Here is a 9,884-nt window from a genome sequence, read left to right on the forward strand (position 1 = left end):
TTTTTTTTTTTTTTTTTTTTTTTTTTCTGAGACGGAGACTTGCTCTGTCTCCCAGGCTGCAGTGCAGTGGCGCGATCTTGGCTCACTTCAACCTCCGCCTCCCAGGTTGAAGAGATTCTCCTGCCTCAGCCTTCTAAGTAGCTGGGACCACAGGTGCACAGCACCACACCCAGCTAATTTTTTTGTATTTTTTGTGGAGACAGGGTTTCACTATGTTATCCAGGCTGGTCTCGAATGCCTGACCTTGTGATCCGCCCACTGCTGCTTCGGATTACCGGCATGAACCACCACGCCCAGCCTATGTGGCGTTTTTTTGTTTGTTTTGAGAAAGAGTCTCGCTCTGTCACCCAGATTGGAGTGCAATCGTGCTATCTCGGCTCACTGCAACCTCCGCCTCCCGCGTTCAAGCAATTCTCCTGCCTCAGGCTCCTGAGTAGCTGGCACTACAGGCGCCCACCACCTCACCCGGCTAACTTTGTACTTTTAGAGGAGACGGGGTTTCACCATATTGGTCATGGCTGGTCTGGAACTCCTGACCTTGTGATCCGCCCACCTTGGCCTCCCAAAGTGCTGAGATTACAGGCATGACCCACAGTGCCTGGCTTTGAACACCTTTCAAAACCACCACATCATCCTACTAGAAACTCCAAATGAGAGGTCATCTACAGACGCAGCTAAAGCTATTTAAGGTCAAGAATGTCTTTCAGTAATGAATGATGTACTCAGAATGAATTACTGAAAATGGTTCAAAACTTAAGGCCAAACACAAATAGCTTGTTAGCAGACACAATCACCATGAAGATAAGGGAAACCCTATCACTTTCCCTCCATGTAATATATTTCCTGGATTGTTTTCACAAGGACTAGTTAGATTCCTTAAAGATTAAAATCAGTGCCATGTAAAATTATATGTGTTTTCATTGTAAGTTTCCTACTAGTCAATCTCCTATTCTGTTTATAACATAAAGGACATACATTAAAATTATGGGGTTTTTGTAATAAACTGGTATTTTATAGCAATTGTGATTACACTAATATTCTTGGTTTATACTTTAGGTTCACTTTTTTATGACTACTTTACATTGGGCAAGAAAAAATGCAGCTATTTTACTAGGATTGTATTTTAATAACTTGAGCGAAAAGATTTTCTACATTTTGTGCACAGAACAGAACTGATTTATGAGTAAGGATGAAAGGGTGTTCATCTTTTATTCCCCAAATACTACTGTTCTAGCAAAATGTCAATTTAAATTGATCGGTTAGCTCGTGTAGCACACTACAGGATACAACTCAGGGGATGGTGTGTTCACCTAAAGCTTGTAAAGCTATTTTGCTAATTCCAAATACATCCTCCAAAGGTTTAAATGAGTAGTCTTTTTATTTTACTTGGGTTTTTAAATTATACTCTGTTAGTTGAAACGACAACTTGTGCTTCCTTGATTTAACTACTGGTAATCATTTCATATGAAGTTATTTTTATGAAAAATTTTATTTACTGACTGACATTCATTGTGAATTATAAAAGAACAAGTATTGTAAAAGTGGATAAAGTAAATTCATGATCAGAAATTATATACACTTATTTTTACCGCAGTGTTAAATTTCAAGGAAATATAAAATCCAATTTTTCAAAATAAAAATGCATTATCTTTATTTTAGAGGTTAGATAATTTACACACATTTTAATTCTAGTTTTTTTTATTGTCATTGTGGTTTAAAAATATTTGTGTTCACCTGAAAAATTTTGTAATTGAGTTAAAGTAACAAACATGCTGAAAGCTCCTAAGATGCTTTCAACTTTAGTAAAATAATGCTCATTTTAAGTTCCATGGAAACAAATAAGATTCTAATTGCATATTCATGATGATCAATAGCTGATACATCTCAGGAATGAGTAGTAATAAAGACATCTATTCTTATGTCATCATTTTCTTAATTTTTGAAAATACTCATGAAGTTAACTTCACTTGTTTACATTTCACTTGTTTACTATGTTACTGATAAAGAATTGGTACTCCATATTTGAGTTGGATTTGTAAATTGCTCTAAAATTGGATAGTGAGTTATTTTTATTAATTATGAATGTTCATTCACTCACTTTGCTGTACTTAAAATTAATGTATTGGTATATGAACATTAGGCATTTAGATGGCTTATTTTCACTTAGTTTATAACAACAAAGGAAAAATATATCCTTTAAATTTAAATGAAAATATTGCAAATATGCCAACTTTGATATACTTTCATGCTGTGGAGATTATTATAACTATTTTATTGGGCTTAACTGGGTTATAATGAAAGTTTATGAAAAATTCTGAAAACTGTCTTTCTTCTATCTTAATACTAAAGATGTCTTCTCACTGTTTTATAAATATCCCATTTTTATTCAAATTGGTAACTTATGTGGTACATCCATACTATTAGAAGCTGACCAACATCTCAGAAAATAATGAATGCACATCTTTCAAACCTGTGCATAGCATAAATGATTGATATTAATATTAATTAATTATGTTCATGATATGATGATGTTCAAGCCTGTTCTGCAGTAAAACTTGAGCATTTATTAAACAAGATAGTAAATAAGTACTTGCTGATCCTAAGTCATCTTGGAGCAGCATGTTTTCATCTTTACATTGGTGTGCTTCAGAAAACAGAATTAAATTTAGGTAGCTTTGTCCTTCTGTGCTGAGGGGTCACAATTGGCCAAATTCTTTAACTCCATTATTTGCTCGAGGAACCACTTCTGAGTTCCATTTTAACTCCAACATCCTCAGCTCTTCTCTTTGTTATACTTCTGCTTTTAGTCTTTAAACTCAGAAAGTAATGAGAGTCTTATGGTATTTCTTATAAACCATTTAAATAAAATCAATTGCAAAATTACCAGAGTCTGCTAACTTTTCAGTTACTTTAAATATTCTTTTTTTTTTTTTTTTCTTTTTTTTTTTTTTTGCCACTTGTATATCTTCAAAGAAAGGTTTCTTCAGATGATTTGTGCATATTTTTTTACTATGCTTTAAGTTCTGGGGTATCTTGAAATTTCGATAATTCTATTTTAGTTTGTAGACAGATCAGTAATGGTGTATGAAAGCATGCTACTCAGAGTGTCATAGCTTATGATCATCTGAATCTATTCAGACTAGCTAAGAGTGTTCTATTTTATATTAAAACACTCTTGGAATTTGTCAGTAATATTTTTCTGTGTATAACCAAATTTTACTTTCATATTTAATATTATTTATTAACAGAACATAATTCTATTTTGAATAGTCACAATTTAGACTATATTAAGCTTGAAAACTAGAATTTACTCAAGTTAAGAGGAAATATGATTGTCCAAAAAGACACAAAGGGAAGTTAGGCATAAAACATGAAATGAAAATATCTACTTTCAAGTCACATAGTTATACATTATAATACAGTTTAACAAATTTTTCTATTATTAAAATATAGCAAAACAAGAGCAGATACATTGCTTGCTTAGGTTCATTTAACCATTATATGATGTCTATATATAGTGCTGATATGAAATGTAGTCTTAATCCATAACATTTTGTTTTATTAGAGTAAATATCAAGTATCATTTAACAGTCACACACCTACCCCCCGATTCCCACAGAAGTAAGCAGAATACAGTGTCTGCTCTGTCAAGGAAATTGTGCTCCTCCTTCTCTCTCATGCCTTGGGCACATGCTTAGTGGACCACACTGCCATTGTTATATTGTTGCTGTTTTGTTTTGTTTTTCTGAAAAGCCAAATGAGCTTTATTTTCTTTTATTGTATCAGAGTTTGTTTGTTTTGTTTAGATCAGTATTTTCAACTCCATTGTCTTATCTCTTGTGATTATTGATGACATCAGTGCCGGATTTTATAATTTCTGATGGGTTATTTTTAGAATTGTGAATCTCACTACACTAGTGGATGGAATGAATATTCTTTCTACCTCAATTTCTATATTTCTTTTTTTCCTCTCCCCTTCCTCTGCTCTCATCCTCCTATCCTGTCATGATGGGTAGATTTTAAAGGGATTTCATTATTCATAAAATGAATGATTATAAGACATGAGAATTTCATGTTTGTGTCAAGGTTTACTATTGATTGATATATTTGCTATGCGAAGTAAAATTGAAGATGATATAGCTGGGACGATATCTGTCTTGCTTTAGATAGAAGATAAAATGAAACTTTCTTAGAAGTAAAATATTCTATTATTTTGGAATTACTTTGTTCTATCATTTTGGAATGTTGGCTTACGCTATGATTATTTAAATGTTTGTTAATATCTGAACCCATCTAATGGAATTTCCATTCTCTGTATTGCTCACATTCTTTATATTATCTTGCTTAAGTTAGCTTTCATTTTATTTCCAGATGCTCCTTAAATTTCAGTGGGGCCCTAACTTGTTTGCTACCAAACTACAAAATGATGCTCAGAAAAAACTGTTAGGACCACCCATTTTTTAGGAGCAAATGCTCTTTTGCATGGCATATTCATACATAGTGACATATAACTTGAAAATTTAAACCAGAGATATTTCTCTATTGATATGTACATGTTGTTTTTTCTTACCCCTTTCTCAAAAGACTCATACACAATGTACAAATATTTATATATATATGTAAATATATAAAAATATATATTTATATATTTACATATAAAAATATAAATATAATACATAAATTTATTATATATACATATTATATAAATATATATTTGTATCATTTATATATAATTTATATAAATTATATAAATTATATAAAAATTATAAATTATATAATATATATATTTAAAATATATATATTAATTACATATATAATTTATATATATACATAGAAGGAAATACTCTCAGATAAATTTAGAAACATATATTAAATTCTCTGCTTGTTGCCCTCATAATTCTTCTAGCCATGTGTCCTGGAATAGCAAATTATCTTAATATTTATAATCTCCACATCTAAGCCTAAGTTAACATTTTTCTTTCTCATCCAACATTCTTTTCGTATTTCTAGTATCTCTTTTCTTCTCTTAATTCCATTGCTGTTTTCTAGTTGAAATGTTACTTATGTTTTTCAATTGCTGATTTAATTTTCTTTCTTTGCAAAATATATACAGAACAAGATTAAATACTTTTCTTGACATGTTTTTTCACATACTTAAGTAATTTTCTTGAACAAATATTTTTAAATGTTTTTATTTTAGATATTATCAACCATTGGAATATGAAAAACCCATTAGATCTTATAAACCCCCATATACTATGTTTTCCTCCAATTTTCCAATATTGCCATTTTGAGCTATTTTTAAAACTTCTATTTAATAATGTCTTAAATAAAATTTTAAGTTGGTCCCCAAGATGTTTGCTCCCTGGTGCTCCATCATGTAAAGTCATCTCCCCATGAATGTATGTAGAGCCTATAACTTCTAGCAAAAGCAATGTTTAGAAAGGTGATTGGCTGTCGGCCCCTTGATTTGATTACCTTATATGAGTTTATTAGCAGACTAGAGAGGGAAACACTCCTTCTGTCCTGGAAGAAGAAAACAAGCAATGTTTTTAACTGAGTGTGCTTCTTCCTGGAACTCAGGAATGTTTTACAGGAAGTGGAGAGGACCACATGACAGGGAACTGCAGGTGGCTTCTAGAAGATGACAACACACAGTAAGAAGCCAGGGCTCTTGGTCATACAAACACAAGGAACTGAATCCTGACAACAATAATGTAAGCCATACATGTGTATGTTTTTAAGATGCTAAGTTTTGTGATAATTTGTTTTATGGCAATAGAAAACTAGTATTAATATAATTCTTTACACTATAATGGCTAAAAATATAAGTTACAGCTAAACTTTGCATTATAAATTTACATTTTCTTGTGCAACATTTTTTTCCTTGAAATTAATAATTAATGTCCTTTTCTGTAGTGTTTAGTTATCCATGTGCCTATGATTAATTATCACACAATTCTCTACTAGGCCCGTAATCCTTCTCTCAAGGTATTCAAACACCTAAACCTGGGGGACTCTCTCCTAGAGCCCCTCTCTTTATGCTCCAGTAAAGAAGGCTTCCCTCCTGGGTTAATGAACAAATGCTATCCCAACACGTTAACCTGGAATGTCCTTTTTCTGTCTTCTACGGTGAATTTTGTGTTTCTTATGTCTCATATGCTATATTACTTGGTTTACTTTTTGTGTTGGCAAAAGACAACCTCCAGCAGTCCCCTAAGAAAGTGTGCAAGGGAGATACACTTTGTAGCACAACTCCAAAATCTACAGATGTCCCTGCAGCACTGTCAGTCACTCTGATTAACTTTCTCCAGAATGAACTTTCACTCTTGTTTCAGGAGAAGACAAGTATTCCTCTACCTGAGATGACTGAGAAAAGAAATCTGAATATTCCTACTTCCAGTATCCCTTCCCCTCCACATTAAAAGTTTCCCATGGGCCGGGTGCGGTGGCTCATGCCTGTAATCCCAGCATTTTGGGAGGCCAAGACAGGCAGATCACGAGATCAAGAGATCAAGACCAACCTGGCCAACACGGTGAAACCCTGTCTCTACTAAAAACACAAAAAAATTAGCCGGGCGTGGTGGCACACGCCTGTGGTCCCAGCTACTCGTGAGGCTGAGGCGGAAGAATTGCTTGAACCCAGGGGGCAGAGGTTGCAGTGAGCCCAGATTGCGCCACTGCACCCCAGCCTGGTGACAGAGCAAGACTTCGTCTCAAAAAAAAAAAAAAAAAGTTTCCCATGTTACCAACTCCTAAGCCCTTCAAGGATTTGATCTCAAGATCAAATTTTTAGAGTCTTTAGTGCCTTAAACTTCATGTCTCTCAGATTTACTATTTCAGACAGCATTTACCCATCTTTCTTCCAGCTTTCAAATGTTGTTACCATCCCTTTCTCATTTTCTTGTCATTGAGGATTTCTACTTTTTTATTTGTGTCCAATTAGCATAGGTTCATTTAGGTTTTAGGAAGTGAAGAGGGATTCATGTGTTTGGTGTGATATTTTAAAACATAAGCTCTGAATTATCTTACAAAACTCGTAATTATTCAGCCTACCAATATGTGCTAGGACATAGATATTTTTTGAATAATAGCCCTAATACAGATCATTATTTATGAATACAAACATGTCACACTGCATACTGTAAATACAGTATGTTTGTGGTCTAAATTATTTTGTTTCAAAGTTGAAACAAACCATTTTAACCATATACATTGTCTATTTGATTAAATCATATGTGAGGTACATGTTTCTAGTTTCTAGAAATACATCAGTTTTGCCATTCATCATGGAACTAATAGGAAGAAATAGCACAATGTTTCATTCTGTTGTATCAATGTACTTGTGATGGGAACATCTTTGATTCAATGCCTTATTTTAATGAAATTGTGGTTGCTCTCTAGCTTGAGGTTCCAAAACTCTCTTCAAATTCACAATAACTTGCTAGTTGATGATGCCAACTACCTTTTATTACACTATTCGGAATAAATTATTGCTGCAAGAGCTGCTCTATTAATACAGAATACATTAACTAAAGCTTGGGTAATTTGGGCTCAGGAGTTCTTTGTCATCTTTACAGTCTAGTGTTGCATTCACTGAAATAACACATTAAATTTGTATGTTCTTAAACACCTGGCTTAATTGAAACACATGGTAATGATAGCAAAATAACTGGCCTGAATAATAAATTATAGACAATCACAGTACAATGAAAGATGTCAAAAATATGTTTATGTGGAGTCCAAGCACAACGGCCCTTTATTTGATTCAAAAGTAAGGGCAGAATTGGAATTTCTTTCCCAATATTAAAGTGCAGATTGAAAGTGTGGCAGCTTGATTTTTTTAATTGAAGTTAATATTGCTTAGATTTAATTATGCATCAAAAAGGCATAAAGATGCTGACATGTTTTTATTTCTTTATATGCAGTATCTATTCCGACTGAAAAATAAAGGAACACAGACTTATTTAAGGCATAAGAATCTGTAGAGTTTGAACACAAATAGTCCAAAGCACAAGGAGGCTTTGGGTCTCTTAATAATGAGTTCCATAGCTAAAAGAAGAAGCAAAAAGCAAATGATTTGGGAAGCCTAATAAAGAATCCAGGAATTGTAAGTATTTTATTAAAAAGAAGATCAATTCATGGCAGATATTCTCTAGATGGCTATGAAATCACATTGAAAAATTTTCAAACATTGTCATCACATAGAATAATTGGTAATACCAAAAACCTCTAATTTCTTATCAAGCACTAATTGGGCTCTAGTCCCAAATAGATGGCACCATAATTTAACTGAATTTTAAACACATTTTTTTTCCCTCACCAAATTGAGTTGTTTTTTAAGATATGATTTCCCAATGAGGCAGGAAAATAGGATCTGGAGGCAGGGAAGATAAGGTCGATTCACACTTCAGCTATAACAGGAAATATCCCCTCCATAGGGTGTTGGCCAAGTAAATGACTGTGTGACTTTACTTCATCCTCTCCTTTTACGTAAAGCCTACCCCAAGTGACCAATGGAATCCTCTATAGAGTATTTCAACTCCCCAGAATCTTGGAACAAGGGCTTTGAGCCTCTATGCTCAGGCCCACCCCCCCACCGTGGAGGGTACTTTTATTTTCAGTAAATCCCTTTATTCCTTCCTTGCTTTGTTTGACTGTTTTGCCCAATTCTTTCTTCAAGGAACTGGCCACCCTTCTACAGTTAGCATATTTTGGCAAGCCAGCCAGGAGGAGGAGGTAAACCCAAAGTTTGAAATTTATTATTCTATCTCTTTTTTTAATTCTTCTCCATGCAGGGAATCTCTTTCCCTTGCCAACCTGGGACCTGCTGAATACAGTGAGTTCCAAATTTCTCTTCAAAGAATCAGTATGCCAGTATGTTCAGTTTCTGTGTTCTTTGTTTGCCATTTTAAAGATAACTTCCTCATTATCTTCCTCTCCTTGCCTCTAGTTTCAGTAAACAACTTTCCCACCAGCTTTAATTAGTAGTTCATATTTGTACCTCTGATTACCTGCTCCATCCTGACTCACCTCTGGTCACCTGCTCTGACCTGAGTCACCTTTAGTCACCTGCTCTGTAACCGTCTTTCCCACCAAAGAAGCTCACCCTGCCACTCTGGCTCATACCCCTGCTCTCTTTTGCACATCAGAATTAGCTTAGATTGTGCTGTCCAACCCTAGCCAATCGGGCAATTACACTGCAGTAGGGGCTACCTGCATCAGGGATAAGAACTCCTTCCCCTCCCCTATTCAGGTGTGTTCTTGCCTTTGCTCTATCCATGAGATGCACCCTTCTATAGAAGTAAAAATTCCCTTGCTGAGAAAATTTACATTCAATTGCTATTTCCTTCGTAGCAACAAAGATTTGCCTCTAACAAACTCTTGGTGAGCAGTGCCTAAACGTGGAAGTCACTGCAGGTTTTGGCCATAGCCAGTGAAGCTCAGGGGTTCCCATGTGGAGAAGCCTGACCACTACCACCCTGTTCACTTAAGGAACCCAGATCTTTTTCATTTTTTTTTCTTTCTTTTTCAGTCTTTCAGCAGCTGTTTCCTAGTAGCTCTTTGAAAATTGAGCACAATTGGCCGGGGCCACTTCCCAGTACTACCTGAAGTCCTAGAAATGAATGGGAATAATTGCCCTGCCCCGAAATGGGAAGGCCTTTTTTTAAAATATATATATATATTCTGCATGTGATGCAGCTGAAGCAAACTTGCACACGTTTCGGGTGACATAAACCTTTTTTTCTTATGCTAAATTCTTTGCTTCCCCTTTCAACTGGCTAATGGCAAAGGAAGCCCACCTAACCTCCAGTTCCTATCATTAAAATTCATGAAACAGGGAGCATGGAAAAGCATCACCTTATTAAATTGTAAGGATGCTA

Source organism: Sapajus apella, unplaced genomic scaffold (assembly GCF_009761245.1).
Source record: "Sapajus apella isolate SASKATOON/1434 unplaced genomic scaffold, GSC_monkey_1.0 scaffold29, whole genome shotgun sequence".
Lineage (NCBI taxonomy): Eukaryota > Metazoa > Chordata > Mammalia > Primates > Cebidae > Sapajus > Sapajus apella.